Here is a 26,676-nt window from a genome sequence, read left to right as displayed (position 1 = left end):
AAAAGCCAGAGGACCAGGGAGTTTGCTGTAAGATCATGTCTCCTAGGAATGTTAGAAGCTATACCCAAAAAGCCTCACCAGTATGACTGCCTGATTGAGGACAAGAATGATATGTATTCAAAGTGGATGGGTACAAATCCACAAAGTGTCAACATAGTTCTACAGACAACCAAGGAATGCTGAGAGGAGGAGAAATAGTCTTCCCCAGGAAAGAACACAAACAAACTGGTTATTTAATACCAAGGTGGTTAACCCAGCAATATGTTTATAAACAAACATTACACAGATGGAGGCATTTGTATTTAGGAATATATATATCTCATTACTGAGAATTTAAAGACATGTGGAATATCATAGGCACTCATCATTTCTCCCCTCCACATCTATCACACTACTATTTAAACACTTTTTCCTCTGTCTCTCTCTCTCCTATTCTTGTTGCTCTCTATTTGGTTTTCTCTCCTTCACCATCAACAACCAATCCATCCATCCATCCTTTAGCTCTTTCTGAGTTTCTTAGGGCTTTCTTTCTTCTGTCTTTTTGGATTCCTTCCTACTTCATTTCATTCTTCCTTCCTTCCTTCCTTTTTCCTTCCTTCCTTCCTTCCTTCCTTCCTTCCTTCCTTCCTTCCTTCCTTCCTTCTTTCTTTCTTTCTTTCTTTCTTTCTTTCTTTCTCTTTCTTTCTGAAAAATTCTCTAAATTCAATTACAGCTTCCAATGTGGGGGAGGGAGTGCACGTGAAGGTGGTGGACATTGGAACATGGGAAAATTAACCTGTGACCACACTCTCTAGGAAGAATAATTTTCCTTCCCACAGGAACTATCAATGACCAATTGTCCTTAACAAGCAGCTGGGCCTGGAGAGTGCCTCCCCATCTATGCCTCATTCTTGGCTCAACTTGGATTTTGTGTAGGTAACTCCAGCTGCTGTGTTTTCATGACAGGAATGGCCATGGCACATCCAGAAAAGAGAATTTGAGAGCATTCCTCAAGTCCTCAAGTCCCGTCCCCCAAGTCCTTACCTTCTTTCTGCCTCCTCTTCTTTGCCATTCTCTAAGCCTTGGAGGAGAAGTTGATAGAGGTGCCTCATTGTGTACAACCATTAACTTTTAAGATTTTCATACATATTTATGAGGGATATTCATAATTGCTTCTAGTATTTCTATCAGTAAAATCATTGGATTTCATTTTAGAGGATGTCAATTTTTGTCTTACTAAAAGCATACATATTAATGTTCATTTGCAGGGGTATGTAACTCTATGGTTGTGTGTTACTAGAGGATTTTATCGAGTTATGTATTTCTGTGTGTATCTCTGATAAACTTTTAGACATCTCATTTGTCTAAGGTTAGCACAACTGTTCCATTTTCTTTAGACCTGATATTCTCTTCTTTTCCCTATTTCTTAATATTTTAAGGGTCTTTATAGTTAAAATGAATATGTTAGGTATGTCATATAGTTTTGTCTCTAGTAATAAATTTTCTGAGACTTTATACTCTTAAAAATTTAATGACATTTGAACTAGGGGATTTCAATGTTATAAAACACTGCTCAAATGGAAAGAGTTGTTGCCTAAAGTAAGGTAAGAAATATTTTAGTTATCAGACTACATGTACAAGTGCTGAAAACGCCTTTGATCTCTTCAAATTCATATTTACTTTGATGCTCACTTTAATGCCTCTCATGGCACTTGCCTTTTTTATAATTAGTTTTTAATATTCTTCCAAGGATATTTAGGATGAAATCAAAATTGTAATTGCTGCTAGTTCACATCAAATTAAAAGAATTTATTGGAATAATTTCCTTTGAGGTTATGTTAGGAATGCATCTGGAACCAGAGAGCATAATTTCATTAATTATGCCCTATTGTGGATACCACATCAGATGTCTCGAAAGCCGATCAGACAGTGGTAAATTTTAATGGATACTAGCAACAGGTTTGTAAGCAAATATGTGAAGCTAGAAGTCATCAATTACCCTGTATGACTATAGCCCCTACACTTAAACATTAAAAAAAATATGAGTCCTCAGAAGCATCAGCTGTGTCCCGAGAGGGATATACCTCTTTGACCATGGCTTTCCATTCCACTTCTCTTTATTATACAGCTATTACTCTCATTTACACACATATCTATGTTTTCCAGGAAAGAGTGATGTGGGGGCAGATTAATTTGACCTGGGTACAAAAGGAATTTCGCAAGTGATGTATTTCAGTATCCTGACTGTGGGAATGACATCAAATCCATGTAGACTGACAGAGATTTATCAAGTGGGAGACTTAAAAGCAATAATATATATATATGTATATATATATATTATAATATGTGTAGATAATTAAAGTGAATTTACTTTGTATGGCATATAATTTTGGGCACATATACATAAATAAACTCATATATATTGCATTATGTATAATGCATTATATACATATTGCATTCCTAGAGATCAAACCCTGGACTTACGAGACAAGTGCTTCTCTGTTGATCTATAATGTACCTTAGTGTGAGATTCTGTAAAATTCACAAATAAGAATATCATATGATTCTTAAGAAGTTGGATATCTCAAAAAAGTCAAATTTGAAATGAAGGAAGTAAGGATTAATACAATAAACATTTGAACCAAAAAAAAAGTTTGAATGCTGAAGTGCAGTAGTGACACACACCGTTAATACCAGTATTCAGAGGGCAGAGACTGGCAGATCTCTGTGAGTTCGAGGCCATATGGTCTACAGAGCAAGTTCCGGGACAGGCTCCAAAGCTACAGAGAAACCCTGTCTTGAAAACACCACCCCATCCCCCCTAAAAAGAAAGAGATTGAGTTTCTAATTTTATTTTACTTTTCTTTTTATCCAATATTTATTAGTTCTTTGACAATTTCATATAATGTATTTTGGTCATATTCATCCTACTATTTTTTAATTAAATAAACTTTTCATTTATTTTTACATACCGATCACAGTTTCCCTTCTCTCCTTGCCTGTTCCCTGCTCCACATCCCCACCACCTATGATATACCTCCCTCTCCATCATCTTGCCGTTTTAAAAATGGACTTTTAAGCTACAAAGCTACAAAGAAATGCTGACTGGGGGGAAAAATAGACTTCAAAGCCAGAGAGATGACTCAGCTGGTCTGGCAGCTTGGTGCCAACTCAGATCATCCTGGAACCCAGGAATGAAGGAAACACTGACTCTTGCAAGTTGTCCTCTGTACATGGTCATATGTAGCACGACATACATGCACTCAAACACACATGCATGCTACACAGAGATACAATAATAATTAGTAATAATATTAAGTAGATTGATTTAATAAATAATATCCATTAATAAATAAGTTTAAGTATAGTCTTCTATATTTTGATAGTAGCTAATGGAAGGTCTCTCCCAAGAGTCTGGTCGAGGTGCAGTTTGAAGCCATTTGCATATTTGAATAGTCTAACTGGAAGTAACCTCTCCATATTATCCAAAGCAAAAGATTTACTTTGTTAATGGCTATTTGAGGTTTCCTAAGAAACTAGAATAACTTTTCAGAGATTTCCATAATTATCAGTTTCTGTTCAAATGCCAGCATGTTGGCTTAAATTTGTGGTGGGTGAATAGTCTATATTAGCATCACTAGTATATATGTGTCAGATTATTTTAAAGCCAGTTTGAGATAATCTTTAAGATACAACAAGAAAACATTTTGAGAGCTGAAACCAATGTTTATAAATGCCATGTGCATGCTAAAATTTCAAGTCTGCTCATAAACAAGCATTGCTTACTGGTGGAATTATTCACTGACATGTCTGTTAGCTGTTTGTTGCTTATCATAAAATTATTAACAATGAAAAACTTGAGTTTAATCAATAATGCAATCAAAACCAGAAAACACAGGCTAATATTGCAAGTGACTGGGCTCTCTCTATAGTAATTTAAGATCCTATAATTCACTTAAAGTAAAATAAATTGTTTGAAGTGCCCCCCCCACCCCCGGTGTCCATTAGAGCTTTATGGCAGATTTAAGGACTTGGAAGGGCCTCACAGCAGACTCAGGAGGCTTGAGTGTCTCTTTGATCAATTATTACACTTCCATTAAAATATTTTTACTTCACTGTAGGGGCACCTCGATCACTCTGCATATTGGTAAAACTGTCAGATCATCTAAGTCTTTTGCTTTTAGGTTATTACTTCTTAGGGCTGATGTGTCTTGTGTTTAAGAATTGAACACACAGTAGATATGTCTTTCCTGCTGGATGGAATTGACATCTTGATGTAGTAAAAGATGTTCAACATAAAATATCCTGGGAAATCTATGCACCGTCTCTCAACAGTTGGGCTGATATAATGACACACGCATTAACTTTGGTGACTGTTCTCTGCCACTAGCTTTATAAGAAAACTAATTGGTCTAGATATCTGCAGTATCTGTCTGTATGATTTAGTGGTGTCTCTTTGCATTCTAAGATGACGTAAAGTTTATTATTGGAAAATGCTCAGTCACTACCACAACCATCCTCCCTGTTTACCTGTGAATAGTAAATCTATTCTTTCAGAATTTGTTGGATCAGTTACTAAGTGGTAACAATGTGTAATGAATACTCATTCCACTAAATCAGAGGGAAAATATGAAAATTGTTTGAAAATATGGAAAGTATTTTGATGTATTAATCTGTAATACATATAGTAATATATTTAGCAACTGTTAAAAGTGTTTCTTATTACTACTTTATTTATTCAAGTTTATTAGTTACTTATTTTATAATTGTAGTAAGATTTATACACACCTCCATATACAAACTCTATAGTCAAGCCGGGCGGTGGTGGCGCACGCCTTTAATCCCAGCACTCGGGAGGCAGAGGCAGGCGGATCTCTGAGTTCGAGGCCAGCCTGATCTACAAGAGCTAGTTTCAGGACAGGCTCTAGAAACTACAGGGAAACCCTGTCTAGAAAAAAAAACTGTATAGTCAAGTATTTTAAAGAGCAAACTATTGTCATATTTATATAAAGGCTTTGAATGCTGAAATCTTTAAGTTTAACTTTTGAAATAATTTTCATCCATATCCATTTATATTTGTTTCAATTAAAAATGTAATGTAGTGTAGCACACTTTATCACATAATGAAAGCCATGCTAGGAACGGGAAATGTAGCTCAGTAGGTGAATTTTTTTCTCTTAAGCATAAGATTCTAGTTTTCACTCCTCATACTGGAAACAAAGAAGAAAAAGCAATAAATTCAGATGAACGTGTCAGAATTATAGGCAAACATCAATGTTTGAAAGTAAAATTCACATACTTGTTTGTGTTTAAGTTACTTATGTTTAAATAATTATAGTTATACATGTTCATCTAAGATGACTTGTTTTGCTTTTCTAAATTCTGCTTGAATTTCAGAATTTTGCTGTAGTCTCCATTTGTTCTTTCTTTGCATGCTTTCTTTTGTTTATGTGGAAAAACATGGATGCAATATTGGCTTTCTTGGGCTTAGGATTTAACACAAAACATGTATGTTCTTCCTGTTCTGGAGGCAGAAAACCCTGTTTCATGCTTGTCTGATTCTTTCTTCTCAACTTCCAGGATTTCTGGGAATCACTTCTATAGCAGACACCTCCCTCCAGCCTCTGCCACCACCCTAACACGGTATTCCCTGCTGTGTGGATCTTACACTCCTGGAGTAAGGTGCCTGCCACACCAAGTCTCTAATTCAGACAACTTCTTCTTAACTTCATGAATTTGCAATGATCCAGTTCCTAACATGCCACATTCATCCATTTCAGGAATTGGAATTGAACATATATTTCTGGAGGAATCAAGGAAATACATTTACAGAATATATGTCCCATATGCTGCATCATATTTGCTGAACAGATTCCTCACTGAAGTTCTTAAAAGGCTAGAACTACAGCTTTATCATCAATATAGCATTTTAGGTATAAGTGATTGGTAATTTATTCACCTAGTCACCAAAGAGCATCAACTGCTTGTTTTACAGGCTCCACCATTACAAATATAACTGTGTTGAGTACCTTACCACACATGGGTTTCTCAACTGGTTCTTGTTAATATGTAATAGAATCCTAGGTATGAAATGAAAAGGAATACAAACCGTACAATTTCCACTTGCTACCAGACTTATTTTCAAAACTTGCAACAGTATCTCTTTTTCCAGTAGCAATTGAGTATATTTTCCCAGGTGTTTGAAAGAATAAGTATAAAGCATTTATTTAATTTTAATATAATGAGAGTTTAGCAATATTTTATTCCTTAAATTTGCTTTTTAACTAGTGTGTTTGATCATGTATGTCCATACTATATTAATCACTAGTGATTGTTTAATGTTTTCTTTTCTTTACTCCAATTTCTTATGTACTTTTTCAGCAGTAAATGCATGTTCTTAATTTTATAAGTACTAGAATTATATAAATTCTCTTCTACGCATATTATTTAATTGTTGTCTACATTAAAAATTTTTCTATTTGATGTTATAAAATACTAGTCACCTTTTTTCATTAAAATGGTCTTATTATTCTTTGATAATTTCATGCACGATACAATAAATTATAAACAAATTTACCCCATTTCTTCTCTCTGCCCCCCACATTCATTTGCACATTCCTTTCCCAACTTCATGTCCTCTTTCTGAGTGACAAGCCACAAAGTTCTATCAGTTCTAAACTGCCAATTTTGACAGTGAAACTTTCCTTATGGTGAGCTGGTCCCTCCAGACTCTAACAGTAGTGGTTGCTGGTCTTCTAATTCTCCGACTCTTTCTCTTTTTCATAGTAATCAACTCCTTGGGTGCTCAGGCAACCATGTACCGACAAGCTTTCTCATGCCTTACATGCAACAAAAACAGAACAAAATCACATCTTTTCAAAGGAGTGCGCTCCTTGTTTGCCTCCCAGAAGTGAAAAGTAATTGCTGAAGATACCATGTCCTTTGGCCACAGAGCCCAGAGGACATGGGTTGGTCCTGATCTATCTGAAAGCTTCCTTCCTGAGAACTAGCTTTCTTAGTACCAGAAGTCTCTGTGAAAGCTTCCAAGTAAGGAAAGAAACCAACAGTCCTACCCAGCTATGACACCCATGGAACACATCAACAACCAACATGGCCTGATAACCCTAAGTATGCAACAGTCACACCCATACTTTAGCAGTAACCAAAACCTCTCTAACTGAACTTAAGACCCGCACAAAAAAGTGCTTAAAACCTAGCAAACTGCCTGGGACTAGTAGTCATGGATCTTGGAGCAGAGCCTACAACCACTGCTTTCCTAAGCCAGCATGACCTCTACCTACATTCTAAATATTTCTCCTTATGCCTACAAATAAGTGTAGATATCACCCTTCATCAGAGAAAACTTTCTTTGTACAGAGACCATTGAAGAAAACCACAAATGATCAAAATGCAGAGAACAAGAGATTGTGCTGGTAGCCAGGCATGAGAGAAACATCTACAACACATGTAGTAAAGTGATGTGAGAGTCTCCTCTGTGTGCTGTGATTTTTATTAATGAATAAAGAAACTGCCTTGGCCTGTTTGATGGGGCAGAACTTAGGTAGGTGGAGAAGACAGAACTGAATGTTGGGAGAAAGAAGGGCAGAGTCAGAGAGACAATATGGAGCCACCACTGGAGATAGACATGCTGAGACTTTGCTGGTAGACCACGATCTTGTAGTGATATACAGATTAATAGAAATGGGTTAAATTAATAAGTAAGAGTTAGCCAGTAAAAAAAACTATAGCTAAAGGGCCAAGCAGTGATTTAATTAATACAGTTTCTGTGTAGTTATTTTGGGCTGATCTAGCCAAGCAAATGGGAATCATCAGCAGGCTTCCCCACTACAGGTTGGCACCCCATGTTGAGCACCAAATGAAAAAGGACACTTAAAAGAAATCCCACACTAGCGTAGAACTGAGAAATAGATGGTTATTTATTAAAAGGTAGACTTACAAATCAGAATCCTCTACTTGAACGGAGATCAGAAACCAAAATCCACAACTGGAACCAAGAGGCCAGAAAAGAGAGCGGACACAGGCTCTACATTGACAAATACAGTATGAGACCACACCCCAGTGGGTGGGTAACCACTCGCTGTAAGACTTCCTCCAGCAGCCAGGCATGACAGAAACATCTACAACATTTCTGCATATAAGCCTCAGGGGTAACAGGGGGAGAGCGGGCAGATAGATTGTAAGAAGCAGAGGAACAGGAAGCGAGATTGAGTCTTCCAGAAATATAAGAGGCTACATCCAGGAAACGTAATCAACATGGCTGCCTAAATAAAACCCGAATAAGTACACCAACTGACACGTTAATATGGAAAGGGAAAAGCTTATGGAACCTTAACCCTATACAAAATACTATGGGCAATAAGAAATGCAGAAAACAGAAGAAATAGTCTTCCTCAGAGACGAACCCTCAAACTGGTTATCCAATACTAAGTGGGAGTCAGAGACGAACCCTCAAATTGGTTATCCAATACTAAGTGGGAGTCAGAGACGAACCCTCAAATTGGTTATCCAATACTAAGTGGGAGTCAGTCATGAGATTATATACTTACAGGTATCATTGTACAGACTAAGAAGGTTGTATTTATGCATTTTGGAATATATATATATATATGTATATATATGTATATATGTGTGTGTGTGTGGTAAACACATATTAAAGAAAAGGTGATCATGACTTAGAAAGAAAGAAAGAAAGAAAGAAAGAAAGAAGGAAGGAAGGAAAGAGAAGTAGGGTGCGGGGGAGGGGTTGTAAAGAGAAAAAGGAAGGAAGAAATGATGTAATTACATTATAATTTCAAAACAAAAATATTATATACAAATAAAACGAGGACATGTTCTCCTCCTGCTTCCTCAAATATCAATGAGTTGCTTTGAATCTTGAGGTTATGGCTATGCTTAGTGGCTTCTAGGTAATTAGAGCAAAAGATAACTTTCTCTTCATCACAGATTGACCACATAAGCCACAGAATCATAGAAGGATAATTTTCTGGGAGAGAAACAAACTGGGTTGCTTATATCAGTGTTATTAGGGGAGCCATTTACAATAACCATACACTTACCCTAAACAATACAGACGCCAAAGAGTCTGATGTGTGTCACATTCTGAAAAGGTGATAACCACATGTCAAAGGCTCTATGAACTAAATGGGATTACTTGAGGCTTCACTAACATTAAAATATTGATTTTCTCACATAACTTAGTCTGTTTAAGCAAATAAGATATTTGTACCAGCATTTGCTGGAAGAGTATTTTCCAGAATACTCTTCAATAATTCATTAATTTCATGGTGTTTTTTCAAGCTCATAGTAATTATTTTTGCAAAGCATTGCTAACAGAAACCCAAAGAAGTTTAAATAGTATCTTTGCAAATATGAATTCTAAGCTCCAAATTAAGGTTGACATTTTCCAAAGTGAGTGTGAAAATTCCTGAGTCAGCAGATATACCTGTGACGATGGACTCTAAAAAAGAAATCCCATACTAGCTCAGAACTGAGTATAATAAAGGGTTATTTATTTAGGGGTAGACTCACAGACTACGGTCCTCTGCACGAATGGGGAACAGGAACTGAATCCAGCAGCTGGAAGAGCGTACACTTTACGTAGGCATTTATAGTATAAGCAGCCACACCCAAGTGGGCGGGTAACTTAAAGGCTAATGGCTGTAGGAATTCCTACAGCACACCTAGATGCTAACACCTGTTTTCTGTGTTTAATAACTGCATGTACTGTGCCGAGCAAAAGACTCAACTCTTGTTCTAAAACTCTCAGTGAATGTTTGTTCACATGTGCTAAGGGTACTGTTTGGTTTAGCAAGATCTTATTATCTATAACGATGATTATTATAATGGTAATCCTCTTTGGCACTGAAGTAATCTTATAAAAGTTTGATGAGCAGATTACATTGACAGTCACTCTTCATTTTTTTTTTTTTGCTTGTCTTTCTTTTATTAAACCTTCAATGTGAGTGGTTATTTCTGTTTTTATTTTTCTTCAGCCATCTTCTCATCCTTTCAGGTAACTGTACTGTTATTTTTTTTCTAATATCCAGATATGAACCTATTTCTCCACAATAGGTGAAGAATGTTCTCTCATTTCTTTTGTGATGCCAGTCAGTCTATATTATACAAAAATGACATCACCATTTCAGCTTTCTCATGACCCCTGAAGGAAGAACTGGATCAATGTCTGTCACTTTCTCTGAGGCTGCCTCCTTCATATCAGACTGTAAGGGTCATTTGCTCTTGACCCTCGTGCCTGTGAGTTAAGGTTGAAAACCTCCATTTTAAAGGTAAGTAGAGAGGCTAGGCCCTCAGCATCCTTCACTTTCTTGGATCTAGGTTTTTCACCAAAGAGATTTAGTTCTTGTGGTAGAGACATATGCAGATGCAGATGTCTAGACATCAGAAGGTAGTAGAAAGCCCATTTTAACATCACACCAAAGGTAGATTTGTTTGATCAGTTGTCTTCCTGGGTAGTATGTCACAAAATTTATGTCTAGGACTTTTTGGAATGAGAGCTTATTTGGAAATACGCATGCTTTGGAAATGTATTTAGAGATCTTGAGATGAAATTATCCTGGATTTAGGATTTGTTAAGACACTTGATAACAAACAGGTATCCTTCAAGGAAGATAAATGTCGTAAGGAAACATACAGGTGAGGTGAGCTGTCACACACAGCTATGCGAAACATAGGCAGATATTAGAGAGATGCAGCTTTTTAAATATTATTATTGATTTTATTGAGTTATACATTTTTCTCTGCTCTCCTCTCTTCCCCTCCCATTCAACCCTCTCCCATGGTCCCCATGCTCCCAATTTACTCAGGAGATCTTGTGTTTTTCTACTTCCCATATAGTTCAGATCTATGTATGTCTCTCTTAGAGTCCTCATTGTTTAGATTCTCTGTGGTTGTGAATTGTAGGCTGGTTTGCTTTGCTTTATGTCTAAAAGCCACTTATGAGTGATTACATATAATATTTGTCTTTTTGGGTTTGGGTTACCTCACCCAATTTGGTGTTTTCTAGATTCATCTCTTTTCCTACAAATTTTAAGATGTCATATTTTTTTCTGCTAGTATTTCATTGTGTAAATGTACCACATTTTCCTTATCCATCCTTTGGTCGAGGGGCATTTAAGTTGTTTCCAGATTCTGGCTATGACAGACAATACTACTATGAACATAATTGAGAACATGTCCTGTGGTGTGATTGAGCATCCTTTCTTTGGGTATATGTCCAAAAGTGGTATTGCTGGGTCTTGAGAAAGGTTGTTTCCTAATTTTCTGAGTAATCGCCATACTGATATCCAAAAGGGCTGTACCAATTTGCCCTCCCACCAGCAATGCACTTTTGTTCCCTTTATCTCACATCTTATCCAGCATAATGTGTCATCAGTGTTTTTGATCTTGGCCATTGATCTAAGGAAAAGCTAAGGATTAAGGAAGCTACCATAGCTTGAAAGGGAGCATCGGCCAGATAATCCCTTCCAATACAAGCCAGTCTTCATCTTGATGTGGAATGATAATTTAGAATAGCCTCAGCAAGGTGTATATATATATATATATATAAAATCTTCATTTGTTCTCTCATCGTCTAGGAAGACAGCTCAAGCATTTTTACATGTCAAGAGTCGGTGAAAGAGTAAACAACATTGTGGATCTTCATGCCTCAGTATGAAGCCCGTGTTCTAACAATAAAACAAACCAGCTGGCCAAGATAAGACTAATCATGGAAAAGCTCTACTGCAGGGCAGAATTTGGGGGAGGTGTGAAAACTCAGCCTTAGTGAACTCAATTTACAAAGAGAAAGCTAACATTCTGATGTCTGCACTTGTGTATATATTTGATATCTGTTTCCATTTGTTTTATTTGGTATGCAAGAAAAAGTTAAGTCAACCTCTCTACAATCCATTCATTGTTTAATGGGAACGTACTCCGGGAAAAGAAAGAAGGCAAATTATCTTATCTAATTGCCTCATCAGTGTGATAGCTAGACCTTCAGATAAATGGACTAATAACATATCTTAGGGAGAGTCTATATCTATGGAACGTTCTTAATGGGCTGTCTCTGTATATTGTTTATAACTAATTAACATACAACATATAAAGAGACACTTATAAAGTTTAGATTCCTGGAAAATGTGATGCGTAAAATGGATGTGTTTCATAAACTAAATAGTATTCATAGTAGCCTGTATGACCCACCAGAGACTTTAGGCTACTTGGCTACACAGTTTGCATCTAATGGAGAAAGAATGAAGGATAGAAGTTCCCTGTGTCCCAGCTCCCAATTTCTACCCAACTTCTGCAAACTACTCCAGTATTTGTAGATTTTATTGCAAGATACTCATGTTTGCCAATATTATCTAGCAGATAAACTCTGTTAGATATCCCTGATTTGAGCAGATAGTATTTGGAAATCCAAGTGTTTTTATTTTATTAGCACAGTTTATGTGGTTAAATAGTATGTTAGTCACATTTTAAAATGCGGTGGAATACCATCTCCTGAATTCCACCACTTTCAATCAGCATAAAATCAGAGTGATTTCATTCCTCTGGGATGAAAGTTCTGTATTTGAATGACAACTGTTGTTGAACAGTACAATTTACCCTAAAAAAGAAATATACCATATGGTTGCCCATGCCTGGAAATCCCACAACTTGGGAGGCTGAGGCAGGAGGACTGCCACTAGTTTGAAGCCATATTCAGCTGAAGAGTTGTAGGCCCATATTGCTGTATGGCATAATAGCCATAGTCCCGATTTGAGGTGGTCACGTAGCTCTGCAGACAAGCTGTCTGTGCCTAACAATAGCCAAGATATGCTACTCCTTTCTCTTTTGTAATAAATGTAGATCACCCGGGGAGAGGTGTTGGCTAAAGCTGATGACTTAATGGTCAGGAGGTTTGGTGCTCCTTCCTTTGTAATTTGGAGGAAATCTTATAGAGATGCTAATTCAGGCCTAAGTGACAGCTAGCATGCTCGCTAACAGGTAAATGTGGACTTGACAAAAGGCCATTCACCTGGTTGCCTAGGAGACAACCTAATGTATTTTCCTGCTCAATTGATGTGATGGGATATAAGTTGTTTGGGGAATAAATGTGGGGAGATAGTCAGGAGATCGTCAGGAGAAAAGACCGAGATGCCATTCAATGATGACTGTGTAAGTTGTGTCTGATTATTCCTTGTGTCTCCGTACCAGTCTAGTCAGGGAAGATAATTTTCTGTGTTGGAGCAACACGGGCTTCAACAAAGAGTTAGTTCCCTGCCAACCTGCCCCACAGAATTAGACACTGTCCTAAAAAGATCAAATCAAACAAAGCACAGACACACACACACACACACACACACACACACACACTTTAAATAAAAGTAAGAAGTAGCATTAGCAGATAAATTGTGCTCCACTGATACAATTGAATCTTAAAAATATTAAAGAACCAAAAATATGTCACATAATTGCTGGGTGATTACACTGCTATATGAAGGCTAGATTTTATTATGTTGAAAGATGCTGGAGATCAAGATAAGGAAAAAGGGCAATTTGATTTTTTAGAATGTCTTCACTAATTTATCTGCTTGCACTTGCACTTTCCTTTGTTTAAGAACGATTTATGAAGAGTCTTCTATGAGCCACTGCAAGTGTAAGATAATATAAATTCCAAGTTAGATATCTTAGTATAGGGCAGAGAAAGCTAAAAAACAACCAAGACACACTGGTTTAGAAGAAAACAGAAATGTTCAATGTGCAATAAATAAATTGATAAAAGAAGTGTTGATTCCCAGAAGTGTTAAAGGGGATATTTATTAATGGGGAGAATTATTGGGTCAGTTGAAATGGTTAGCAGGGCTACATAAATAGTTGTGAGAAAAAGCCTTTTAAAAGATTTGCTCCAGAAGCTATTTTTTTAGGTGACTTGCCAGGCCAAATTTTGGCAGGGATTTGGAGCAACCAGTCCTATCTTAATCTGAATGGTTACTGATATGTGGTTACACAGAATAGTTTTGATGAGACTGAGGAAGGCTTGGAGAAGAACGTTCCAAACTAAGAGATTAGCTATTTGCAGGCTCTGTCTGGAAAACTTTATATTTAAGGTAGAGATTATATCTGAGGTTGAAGAGTTGAGATTGGAAGGCATCAATTAAACCACATTGCAGGACCATGAAAAATATGTAAGATAAATGGGAGAGAAAAATGAAAGAAGGAATGCTAAAGGGAAGGGGGAGAAGAAGAAAAAGGAAACAAAAATAATGAATAAAAACAATAACCTAAGGGCATCGAGGCTCTTAAAAGATGAAATTATAAAACCATACTGTTGTTAAAACATTAAGATCGTAAAATAAAAATGTGTCAGAGAAAAGAATACTTCGAATCTTTTCTGAGTGTATGCTTGGTTTCACTAAGAACTGTCATGTGAGACACTGAACTGTTGCTTCACTGTGATAATCTAAGCTCTTCCAGTAACTGTTGCAAGGATAATTCAGGATATTCCCATGTAGAAAAGATCACAATCTCTGCATAATATTTTATTTATACTGAGTTACCCGAGGAGACATATTTCTAGCATGTTCTTGTGTAGATTTTATTTCAAGATGCCTTAAAAATAAAGCTGATTGCCAGGCGGCGGTGGCGCACGCCTTTAATCCCAGCACTCGGGAGGCAGAGGCAGGCAGATCTCTGTGAGTTCGAGGCCAGCCTGGTCTACAAGAGCTAGTTCCAGGACAGGCTCCAAAGCTACAGAGAAACCCTGTCTCGAAAAAAAAAAAATAAAAAATAAAAAAAATAAAGCTGATTTAGTTACACAGCTTGGCAGGAATAATCAAGTTTGTTCTACTACCCTGTCTGTAAGCCTGCCATTTTTTGGTCTTTCTGTTTGATATCTTCAGTGTCAAGAACCAGTTATTTAGTTGTGTGAAAATCCCTGTGTTGTCTTAAAATGAGTTGCAATCCGTTATAAAATTTGACATGACATGCATATCATTTAATGTACAAGAACATTAGAGTTTCTAGATTCATTCTCTATTTGTAGTAGTTACAGGGACAAGACTAAGACTTAGTTCCCAATTTTAAATCTATCAACCTTTGTTCTCACAATATATTTTTCTCCTTCATTTTTGAAGGTATTTTTGGATAAACATTAAGAAAAAATATGTTCCCTGAAGTCTGGGCTGTTATCTTCTTCTTATGTCTCCTATTTGAATCAATGCCCCTGCCTTGGGGTCCTTACCCAGCTTACCTAGGTCAGCAAGTCTTTTCAATACTTAATGGGTTTGACAGTGGGACATTTAAGGGAAGTATGAAGTCTAGATCAAGTGTCTATAGTAAGAAATGTAAAGAGCTGGTGATTGGACTTCATGTCTGTAATTTGAGTGAAAGAACAGCTGCTGTGTATCATTACTGACTTGATTTTTTATTAAGGTTACAATTTATTAAGAGTTACAATGTGGACTCTTCCCCCTGAAGTGGGGGGTTTCATGTCAGTGTGGAGATAGTGATAGGAAATGTATTTTGTCTTATTCTATTATTAATCTTACACTGGAAAGTGAAGCTATAACCACAAGGGTATGGTCAATGAATGTCTGTACCTTGTATAATCCCATCTCTGAGGTCTTCTCCTTGTGAAACTAGTAATCCAAGTTGCTTTTCTATTTGCAAGTATGCATATATATATGTGTGTGTGTGTGTGTGTGTGTGTGTGTGTGTGTGTGTGTGTGTAACGTGTATGTGATATGTATAATTGTTCTTGTGGGTATTTGCATCTATATGTAGGTATGAATGAACACGTGTGCACATGTTTTGTAGAGGCCACACAGGACAATGTTTGTCTTCCTCAGAGGCCATGTACCTTATTTTCTGAAACAGGATCTCTCACTGAATCTGAAACTCCTGATACAACTGGGGCCACAAATCAGTGAGCTTCAGGGATACACAGGTTTCCACATTCCCAGTTCTGGGATTACAGATCCAAACCAATGAGGAGGTTTTTGGTTACATCTAGGGTGGGAATCCAAAGTCAGGTTTGCATGTTTGTGTGATAAACACTTCACCAACTGAGCCAGCTTCCCAGATTCTCATATGTCTTTTTTTATTGAAAATAATGTTTAGGTAATATATTCTGATCATGATTTCCCCTCCTGAAACTCCTCCAAGATCTTTCCAACCTTCTTACTCATCCAACTCCATTCTTTCTTTCTCTCTTTCTTTAGAAATTAAATAGGCAAAGAAAAGATAAGAAACAATGAGTCTAAAATTTCTAAAAAAGAAAAATACACAAGAAACACACATATGTGCACACACATATATAAAAACATAAAATTAGAAGCCATCATATACAAGGAAAAAATAAAAGTAAGACAAAAATTTAAAAATGCCTAAACAGAGCAGGCCCTATACAGGTTCAGTTCAAATGAGGTCCCAGACAGAGTTGGGGAACTGGACACTAGCTCTCATCCTTTTCCAAGAAGCTATCTCTAATAGACAACTAGTTGCACAGGAGAAACTAGTACTCTCCAATGAAGTTTCACCAAGTAAATGAACCATACATAAGGGAAGCCCCATGCTCAGCAATATAAGGCCAACACAAAAACAAAAGTATTCACATGGTATCTTTGTAGACGTTTTGTAGACATTTTGCCACATGTTTTTTTCTTTTTAATTTTCTTTAAGAACAACTATTGTCGCTGGGAGGTGGGGACACATACCATCCTAGTACTTGGGAGAGAGAGGCAGATTTCTGTGAGTTCAAGGTCAGCCTGGTCTCAGAGCAAGTTCCAGGACAGACAGAGTTTTTACACAGAGAAACCTTGTTTAGAAAAGACAGATTACCAAAGCAAATAAAAAATAACAAAATATCCAAAACAAAACAAAAAAAACCCACTAATATTGTTTAGGCTTGATATAACTCAATTAAATTTCCTAGAGTATGCTTTTTATTTTAGATCCATGCATGAACAAACAGTATCTAAGAAGCAAATGTTTGATGATTCTTTTCTTTCATCTGGAAAGATTATGTCATACCACAGACAGCAACCAAGAGGTCACACCTGTCCTTTAGCAACAGCTGCCCTTGTTCAACTGGGGTGCCTCCTGTAGCAGGCTCAGGACCTACAAGAAGAGAGCTGACTTGTAGGTAATCGGCACAAACTTGAACAGGTGCTTAGAAGTCTGACTGCTTATTATATATAAGTTATTCTCCCACCTATAAATAATTAAAAACACATACATTTATCTTTTTATTGTTTCCTTGGGCCCATTTTTATACAAGAATTTCAATTTCTCTACAGTTCTATATATCCATCTCATTAGATACAAATGAATAAATTTAAAATTTTCCACATTAAGAAAAAATTAAAAACTTGGATTTTCCCCTAAAATCTCTTACCAGAAAAATCCATAAAGTTTAATTTTGATTTGCATATGAATTAACATTGTAGAAAAAAAGAAGTCACAAGAAAATCCAAAGATCTTTATGATGACTTTCCTATGTGGAATCTATCTATGATCATTTTTATGATAACTTTTTATTTTTTGAAATGATAGTATAATTAAATAATTTTCCCCCTTCCCTTTCCTCTCTCCAACCTTTCATATGTAGCCCCCTTATTCTCTCTTAAATTCATGGTATTTTTCTTAACTATTTTATTGTTTATATGTATATGAATAAAGATATATAAAAATATTCTTAAATATAAAATTATAATCTTCTTCATTTAATGTTACTTGCATGTGTATGCTTCCAGGTGATATGGGATGTCCATCTGTATATGTGTTGCTGTTATTGGTTGATGAGTAAAGCTGTTTTGACCAATGGCTTGGAAGGATATAGCCAGACTGGAAGAGATATACAGAGAGAGTAGGTGGAATCAAGGAGACACCATGTAGCTACCAAAGGAGAAAGACCCCACTAAATCCTTTCTAGAATGATCCTTTCCAGTAAACCACAGCCTTGTGGTGATACCCAGATTAATAGAAATGGGTTAATTTAAGATGTAAGAGCTAGCTAGAAATATCCCTAAGCTATTGGCCAAACAGTGTTGGAATTAATGCAGTTTCTGTGTGATTATTCAGGTCTAGGCAGCTGGGAACAAAAGAACAGTCTCTGTTTACAATGGCACCCACCATCTGGGGCAGTGATCCATGTGAGACCTAAAAAAGCTTTAAAAGAAAGAAGACTTCTAAACCCACAAAATGGGAGTCATTTGAAGCTTCTTAGTAGCTATATTTTTTTCAGTTGGCTATGTTTGTTGCCAGAAAACAGAGGTGCAGCTCCTTTAAGGGATGGCTTCCTGACTCTGCAAACAGCAAAACCTGTATGGCTTCTTTAAGCGAAAGCTTCCTGGTTCATGCTCTTAGCATGAATGCCTCTGTTTCCTTTGGAAAGTCCTGCACTTAAATTGGGTTTGTGAGTAACATGTTGCTAGTTGCTTAATGGCAACATAGACCTGCTGTGTTCCTGGAGCTGGAATGGTGAGCAAGGCTAGGAGAGGTGGTGAACATACTGTGGCCATGTTAAATGGGGTGGAGCCATCAGGCAGGACATAGAACTAGTCCTAGCCATGCTTGCTTAGCATTTTTTAAAAAAAGGTGCTCCTGGTCAGAAAATGATTACAGATATACAGTAAGGACAGATTCAGACATAAAAGACTTCTAAATGAAACATGCCGTGTTTAAAGCACATATGTAGGTTTGACAAAGAGAAAAAGAGTATAAACAGTTATAAAAAGGAGTAAATAATTTAAAAAATAAAAGTCTTTAAAAAACAGTAAAAGTAATATAAAAGAGTACAGACAAACATAGATTAAAGGAGTAAAAGTTTTAAAAGGCCACAAAATAATGCAATATACACAGAGTCTATATTATGTATATTATTGTGTTTTCTTTAAATTTTTGACTGAAGAGAGACATTTTATTATGGGGGCTGCTAAGTTAAACCAACATAAAAGTATCTTGACTTCAAAAAACATATCCTTGTGTCTAAGGATATATTACTTTGGAAAAGAGATTCAGCTTTTGTTTCCACAGAAAATGAGAACATGTGGATTCCTTCCAGACTAATATGGTTTGATGGAACAAGACCCTCCATAGACTCCATAAACCCTAAAAATACTTTGCCCAACAAACAGCAGGAAGCAGTTTAGAGAAAACATCGCCTCAATTCTCAAAATAATTGTTTATAAATTTTTTTTTCATTTAAAGGAGGTTTATTATAAATGGTTAAATGGTCACAGTCAATCTTTTTCTTAAAAGAGGCAGAAGATATGATATCAAGATGAATACTTTGCATTGGTATAGCTCTTGGTCTATTGATACAAATTTAAATCTGATTTATTACACTGTGTATATGTATTTCTGGACTTGTTTAATGTATTGTGTTTGTGCAGCTCATTTAAAATGTAATGATAATTAAGAATTAGAGATTGATAGATAGTCCTTTATAATAGTCAAATTTGTAGTCATGTTAGTTAGGTTTTCTAGTACAGAGATATATTTCAATTAGATAAGTTAGATAGATAATTTTCAACATTTCAAAGACCCATAGAATATAGCATTTAAAATGTTATAAGAACTTTGACTTTTCTAAACAGTGAGACATATCTGCATTAGCAGCACAAATCTACTTCAAGAGGTTGATGGGCATCAAAGAAATGTGTTATGGAATTTGCCTTCAATGTGACAAGGCTTGCCATTTGTGCAAGAAACTGTTCTTGCCTATACTGCTTGGTGATAGGCTATAGAACTAGGCATGCAGGACCTACAGAAAAGTGACTGTTAAACTTTCCAAAAGATGGGAATGTCCTTCAGGATTCCTGCTTCACAGAGGAAACTGCCAGATATTCTACAGGATACAGAAGAAAGCAATTGATAGACTTTATTAGTACAAGGCAGAATAAATCTTCAAATTTCCTGCTTCATGTAAAAGTTTACCAGATACTGTGGGCCTGGAGGATGAATATGGATGCCCCAATGTTACAGAAGAACTTTAGGTGACTGTCCAAGAAGTGAGATGTCTCAGTCAATTCTAAAGTTTTAGAAATTGCTTACAGTGTACTTCCTGTTAACTTAGGTAATATTATATCCTTCTGGGTCTTTGAAGAGTGAATACAGATAGTTAGATTTATAGTTTTCCTCAATTATGATAAAAGATAAATTTGAAATGAAGCTTTTCAGATACAAATAGACTAAATATTGTAAGTACAATTCTTGCATGATACCTGTTTTGTTACATGTAATTTTACTATATTAAAGCTAAAAACCTTAGTTTTTATTTAGACAGAAAAGGGGAGATAATGTGGGATGTCATTCTGTATATGTGCTGCTTTTATTAATTGATGAACAAAGCTATTTTGGCCAATGACTTGACAGAATATAGCCAGGCTAGAATAGATGTATATATAGAAAGTAGACAGAATCAAGGAGACACCATGTAGCTACTGAAGGAGAAAGACACCACTAGATCCTTTCAGGTAAGCCAAAGTCTTGTGGCAATACACAGATGAATAGAAATGAAATAGAAATGTAAGAGTTAACTAGAAATATGCCTAAACTATTGGCCAAATAGTGTTGCAATTAATACATTTTCTGTGTGATTATTCAGGTCTGGGTTGATGGGAACAAAGAAGCAGTCCATTAACATCCAGGCCTAACCTTGTGATATTGGATAACTAATTGGTGGTTCTTGCCACCCACTCTCAGTGTTTTATAGTTGTCTGTAATCCTCTGTCTAGGATGGAGGTCTTGTAAACTCTCCCCTTCCATGTCACATATCTGTTGGTAATGTCCTTGTTCAGCACTTTTGGGCAGAGCCTGTTCATGAAAACTGTGTGTGCTAAATGCAATTAAATGTGACATGCATTTGGTTAAGGTGCTTGATAATGACATCTGACACCCTGAAGAGGTGTCAGCCTCCACATGAGAAGACTCTAATGCCGCTCATGGATGTCTGGTTGTTTGGGAATGTCACATAGACATCTTATTATGTGACTTTCATTTTGATATTTCTGTGAGTGGGGGTATTATTTTTGTTATGTTAAATATTATTCCTCTATTTTTTCTACAATCTTAGCACAAAACTCAGAAATCACATTTCTTCTCAAAGGGAACAGATACCAATAGGAACATTAATGACAGCAATTTTATCAACAGCTTTTGTTTGTCCATACGCATAATCTTAACTTTATCTTATAAATCATTTGGTTCATTTCTCATTATTATTATTGTTGTACCTTGAAATTGCTAACATTATTGTAGGATGCATATTAAGAAAATTGCATTTATCAGAACATATTGCTGATGTAATTTTAGAAAACTTGGAAAATAATCATTCATTGACCTTTTTATAGTTGTACCTCTGGAATTTTTAGCCTCCCTTTAGGTGGTGGGAAGATGGTAAACCTAGGTCAAGCACACTCTCATATCCTACTTTGATGCCAAGTTAATAGGAAAGATACAAAACAAATAGAAAAATGATTAGGATATATCTTAGATTCAATACATTGCTATCTAACTATCATTAAATATTAACTTCAATAATGCTAAGTGTATATCCTTAAATATATATGTGACTGGGGGTTGAAAATATGGTGAAGAGATCCAGCTCAAACACAGACAAGGTATGGTAGTATTGGAATGAAGCAGATCTTTGCAGGAAAGACAGTTCTAGGGCACAGCATGATCAGAAAGAAATGCTTGCATCCTAATGAAAACTGTAGGTTGTACATACCAGCCTGTCATTGAATTACACTTAGACATAGGAGTACATCATTGAAGATAACCAGGATGAGAACTTATACAGGCAGGAACCTGGAAGCAGCACCTAGTGTATATGTCAAGGAAGAGTGCTGATTACTGACTTTGCTACATGGTTTCCTTTCTCTGTTTTCTTATAGAACTGTGGAATGCCAGGTCAGGATTGGCACCACTCATAATGTGCTGAACACCCCCCAACACACACAAGCATCAGTAACTACTTAAGAAAATGCCTTATAGATGGGTCATTTGGAGGGATTTTCTCAGTTGAGGTTTTCTCCTTTCAGATGATTCTAGCTTGTATCAAGTTGACAAAGAAATAACCCAAACAATTTACCCTTTATCAACTTGACACAAAAACACACCACTGCCAACCCTTAATCTTTCTTTTCTTGTTCATTCCCAAAATCACATACATACTAATATCAAATCAAAATATGAAGCATTTTACAAATATTGAGTCCTACCATCACTACAAAATCAAACATATTAAAACTCATTTTCTTTAAAAAAATCCAAAGTCTCTTTTTAAATTCAGTCATACAATTGTAGACTCCTGTATAATAAAAAAATAAGCTAAATACCTTCTTACTTTAAGAGGGCATAGTAACAATCTGAACAAAGTAATCTTTAAAATTATAAATACCTCAATGTCGAATTATCTAGGATACACTCATTATCTTCTGGGCTGGCTCCTCCAGAGGAGCTGGATCACTTCTGTGGCTCTGTCCTCTACAACATACACAACGATTGTCTTCTAGACTCAAGCTGGTCCCATTCCAAACCTGATGTGTCTAGGTGGTCATTCCATGGTACTAGCATCTCCAAAATACTGGAGTCTCCTACTGCAACAGGACTGCACTTTCACTAATAGTCCCTCCTGGGCTTACTTCACGGACTCTAGCCCTGTCACACAGTGCCAAGCCTCAGCTCTTCTCCATGCCCCTTTCAGGCTTCAAAACCAGTATCCCCTAGTGACTCTTAAAGCACCAAGTTTGACTGTCAACAGGATGTACAACCTTGGCTACTCTGGAACATAGCTTTCGTATACTGACCTGTGGAAACACTTCCCAGAAGACTTCACCTCAACAATGCTGGTCTATTCTTAATTATAGCTATTCTTCAGTCCCAGTTGATTAGCACCTATTGTCCCAGCAAAGCAAAGGTTTCACTTTAGTGGTTCTGGTATCTTGTTAATCATGGTCTATTCTTCAGCCATAGCTAACAAGAATCACACATTTCTAACACAACTGACCCAGGATAGTATTTTGCTCACTTCTGAAACTTCACACGTCAGACCTTTGTCTTCTGTACTGCTGTTGACATTCTTATTCACAAGATCCTAAAGAACACCGAACTGAACTCTCAATACTCAATGACTTTTCTAGTCCAAAGTGACAAAGTCCACCATCAATACTCTCCAGATAACATGGGCAATTCAGTCATAGTAATACCCCACTCCTAGTACCAACTCATCTTATTTAGCATTTCTTTTTTAAAATTTATTTACTTATTAAAAATTTCCACCTCCTCTTCTCCCATTTTCCTTCTGCTCCCTCTTTTCCCTCCCCCTCCCCTTCCCTCTCTAGTCTTAAGAGAAGTCAGGGTGCCCTGCACTGTGGGAAGTCAAAGGTCCCCCCCATCAAGGTCTAGGAAGGTGTACATCCGAACAGACTAGGCTCCCAAAAAGCCAGTACATGCAGTAGAATCAAAACCCAGTGCCATTATCATTGGCTTCTCAGTCAACCCTCATTGTCAGCCACATTCAGAGAGTCCAGTTTGATTACATGCTCCTTCACAGTCTCAGTCCAGCTGGTTTTGATGAGCTTCCATTAGATCAGTCCCATCACCTCTGTGGGTGGATGCACCCCTCGTGGTCCTGACTTCCTTGCTCATGTTCTCTCTCTTTCTGCTCTTCATCTGGACCTTAGGAGCTCAGTCCAGTGCTCCATTGTGGTTCTCTGTCTCTATCCCCATCCATCGCCAGATGAAGGTTCTATGGTGATATGCAAGATATTCATCAGTGTGGCTATGGGATAAGGCCAGTTCAGGCACCCTCTCCTCTGCTGCCCAAGGACTTAGCTGGGGACATTTCCTAGGATACTTGGGAACCCCTCTATATCCAAGTCTCTTGCCAACCCTAAAATGGCTCCCTTAATTAAGATATCTTCTTCTCTGTTCCCATATCCACCCTTCCTCCATCTCAACCATCCCATTGTCCCAAGATCTCTCCAATCCTCCCCTTCTCCCTTCTCTCTCCCCATCTCCCTTTCCCCCTCACCCCATCCCCACCTCTGTGCTCCTAACTTTTGGCTGGTGATCTTGTCTACTTCCAATATCCAGGGGGATAAATATATGCTTTTCTTTGGGTTCACCTTCTTATTTAGCTTATCTAGGATTACGAATTATAAACTCAATGTCCTTTGTTTATGGCTAGAATCCACTTATGAGCGAGTACATACCATATTCATCTTTTTGGGTCTGGGTTATCTCACTCAGTAAAGTGTTTTCGATTTCCATCCATTTCCATGCAAAATTCAAGATGTCATTTTTTTTTTTTTACCACTGAGTAGAACTCTTAAGTGTATATGTGCCACACTTTCTTTATCCATTCTTCTATTGAGGGGCACCTAGGTTGTTTCCAGGTTCTGGCTGATTTTAGACAAAGAAGCTAAAATTATACAATGGAAGAAAGAAACTATCCTTAACAAATGGTCCTGGCATAACTGGATGTCAACCCATAGAAGAATGAAAATAGGTCCATATCTATGACCATGCATAAAACTCAAGTCCAAATGGATTAAAGACCTCAATATAAATCTGACCACATTGATCCTGATAGAAGAGAAAGTGGGAAGTAGTCTGCAACACATGGGCACAGGAGAACATTTCCTATGTGTAACCCCAGTAGCACAGGCAATAAGAGCAACAATGAATAAATGGGGCCTCCTGAAACTGAGAAGCTTCTGTAATGCAAAGGACACTGTCATTAAGACAACAAGGCAACCTACTGAATGGGAAAAGATCTTCACCAACCCTACATCAGACAAAGGTCTGATTTCCAAAATATATAAAGAACTCAAGAAACTAGACATTAAAACTCTAATTAACCCAATTAAAAAAATGGGGTACTGAACTGAACAGAGAATTCTCAACAGAAGAAGTTCAAATGGCCAAAAGGCACTTAAGGTCATGCTCCACCTCCTTAGTGATCAGGGAAATGCAAATCAAAACAACTTTGAGATACTATCTTACACCTGTCAGATTGGCTAAAATCAAAAACACCAATGATAGCCTATGCTGGAGAGGATGTGGAGTAAGGGGAACACTCATCCATTGTTGGTGGGAATACAAACTTGTGCAACCACTTTGGAAATTAGTGTGGCGGTTTCTCAGGAAACTGGGAGTCAACCTACCTCAGGATCCAGCAATTCCACTTTTGGGAATATGCCGAAGAGATGCCCTATCATACTACAAAAGCATTTGTTCAATTATGTTCATAGCAGCACTTATTTAGCTTTTCTATTGCTGTAATGAAACTGTGTGGCTAAAAAAAATGCAAGTTGGGGAAGAAGGGGTTTACTGGACTTATACATCCACCATTATATTCCATCACTGCAGGAAGCCAGGACGGAAACTCAAAAAGGACAAGAACCTGTAGGTAAGAACTGATGCAGAGGCCATGGAGGGGTTTTGCTTGCTGGATTGCTCATCATGGTTTACTCAGCTCATTTTCTTCTAGAAGCATGGACCACCAGTAGAGGCAGCACTTACAGTGGGTTGAGTCCTCCTACATCAATAATTAATTTAAATGTCCTATAGATGGATTTTATGGAGGAGGTTGTCTCCTTACAGATGACTCCAGTTTGTGTCTAATTGACATAAAGCTAACCACGACAATTACTCTAAAAATTATATTGATTCATTCATTCATTTATGCCCTGGCAATGCTTAAGCATGCACGGGCAGCCTGTTTATGGCAGTTCTTCAGTTGTTCCTATCCTGAGAAGTTCTACATGCTTGTGTTCTTGTCATATTCAAGGTTCCAGAGTCTTCCTTTATGCTATCTATCCATCATTTTTTGTGCCTTCTGCTTTGCCTTTTCCCATGAACTCCTCCAAGCAGTGCTATCTTCAGGTATCTGCTGTCATTCATTCTTATAACATGACTGAAGTATCTTAAGTGCTGTTCCTGTATCCTTCTGTAAATGGAGGTGTTTCTTATTATCATTGTTGTGTACCCTATCTCTTTGTGTGACACCTAGAATCCTCCTGAAACATGCCATCTCAAACACATTCAGTTGCTGTTCTGAGGAGTGCTTTATTGTCCGGGTTTCTGGGTTGTAAAGAAGGAAGCTCAAGACAGGTGTTTCATATACTTGAAACTTTGTTGTTGTCGTTATGTCTCTTGTTGTCCAAACCTTTTCTAGTGCCTGGAATGCAGCCCTAGCTTTCTCTATCTGCCTCTTGACATCTGGAATAGTTCTCTCCTTTGAACTGAGATTTCCTCCCAGAAGACAAAGTTGGCTGTTTGCTTGAGATTCTGTTCTTTATTACAATGTTAAAATCCTTGTGTGCCCTTCCCATGTGTATTGTATCTCAGTCTTCTCGATGTTTACTTTCATATACCAATATTTTCACTGACTTCCACCACTCTATTTACCATGGCCTGCAGCTCGACTTTCAGCAAGTAGTATTGTATTTTTGGCAAAACATGAGTTATTGATTTTCACACAACTTATCTGCACACCTATCTCCTCATCCTCCAGAGCTGCTACTATTATTAATTCCAGAAATATATTATGTGTAGTGGTGAGTGGAGGCATCCATGCAACTCTCCTACAGTTGTCTTAAACTGATCACCTAGTTCTCCAGACTTTGACTGATGCAAATGTATCTTTATAGGCATTTTCTAGTATTCTTATGATTTTCTCTA

This window comes from Arvicola amphibius, chromosome 8 (genome assembly GCF_903992535.2).
Source record: "Arvicola amphibius chromosome 8, mArvAmp1.2, whole genome shotgun sequence".
Classification (NCBI taxonomy): Eukaryota; Metazoa; Chordata; class Mammalia; order Rodentia; family Cricetidae; genus Arvicola; species Arvicola amphibius.
The sequence above is the reverse complement of the archived record's forward strand: the minus strand, read 5'-3'. Positions refer to the sequence as shown.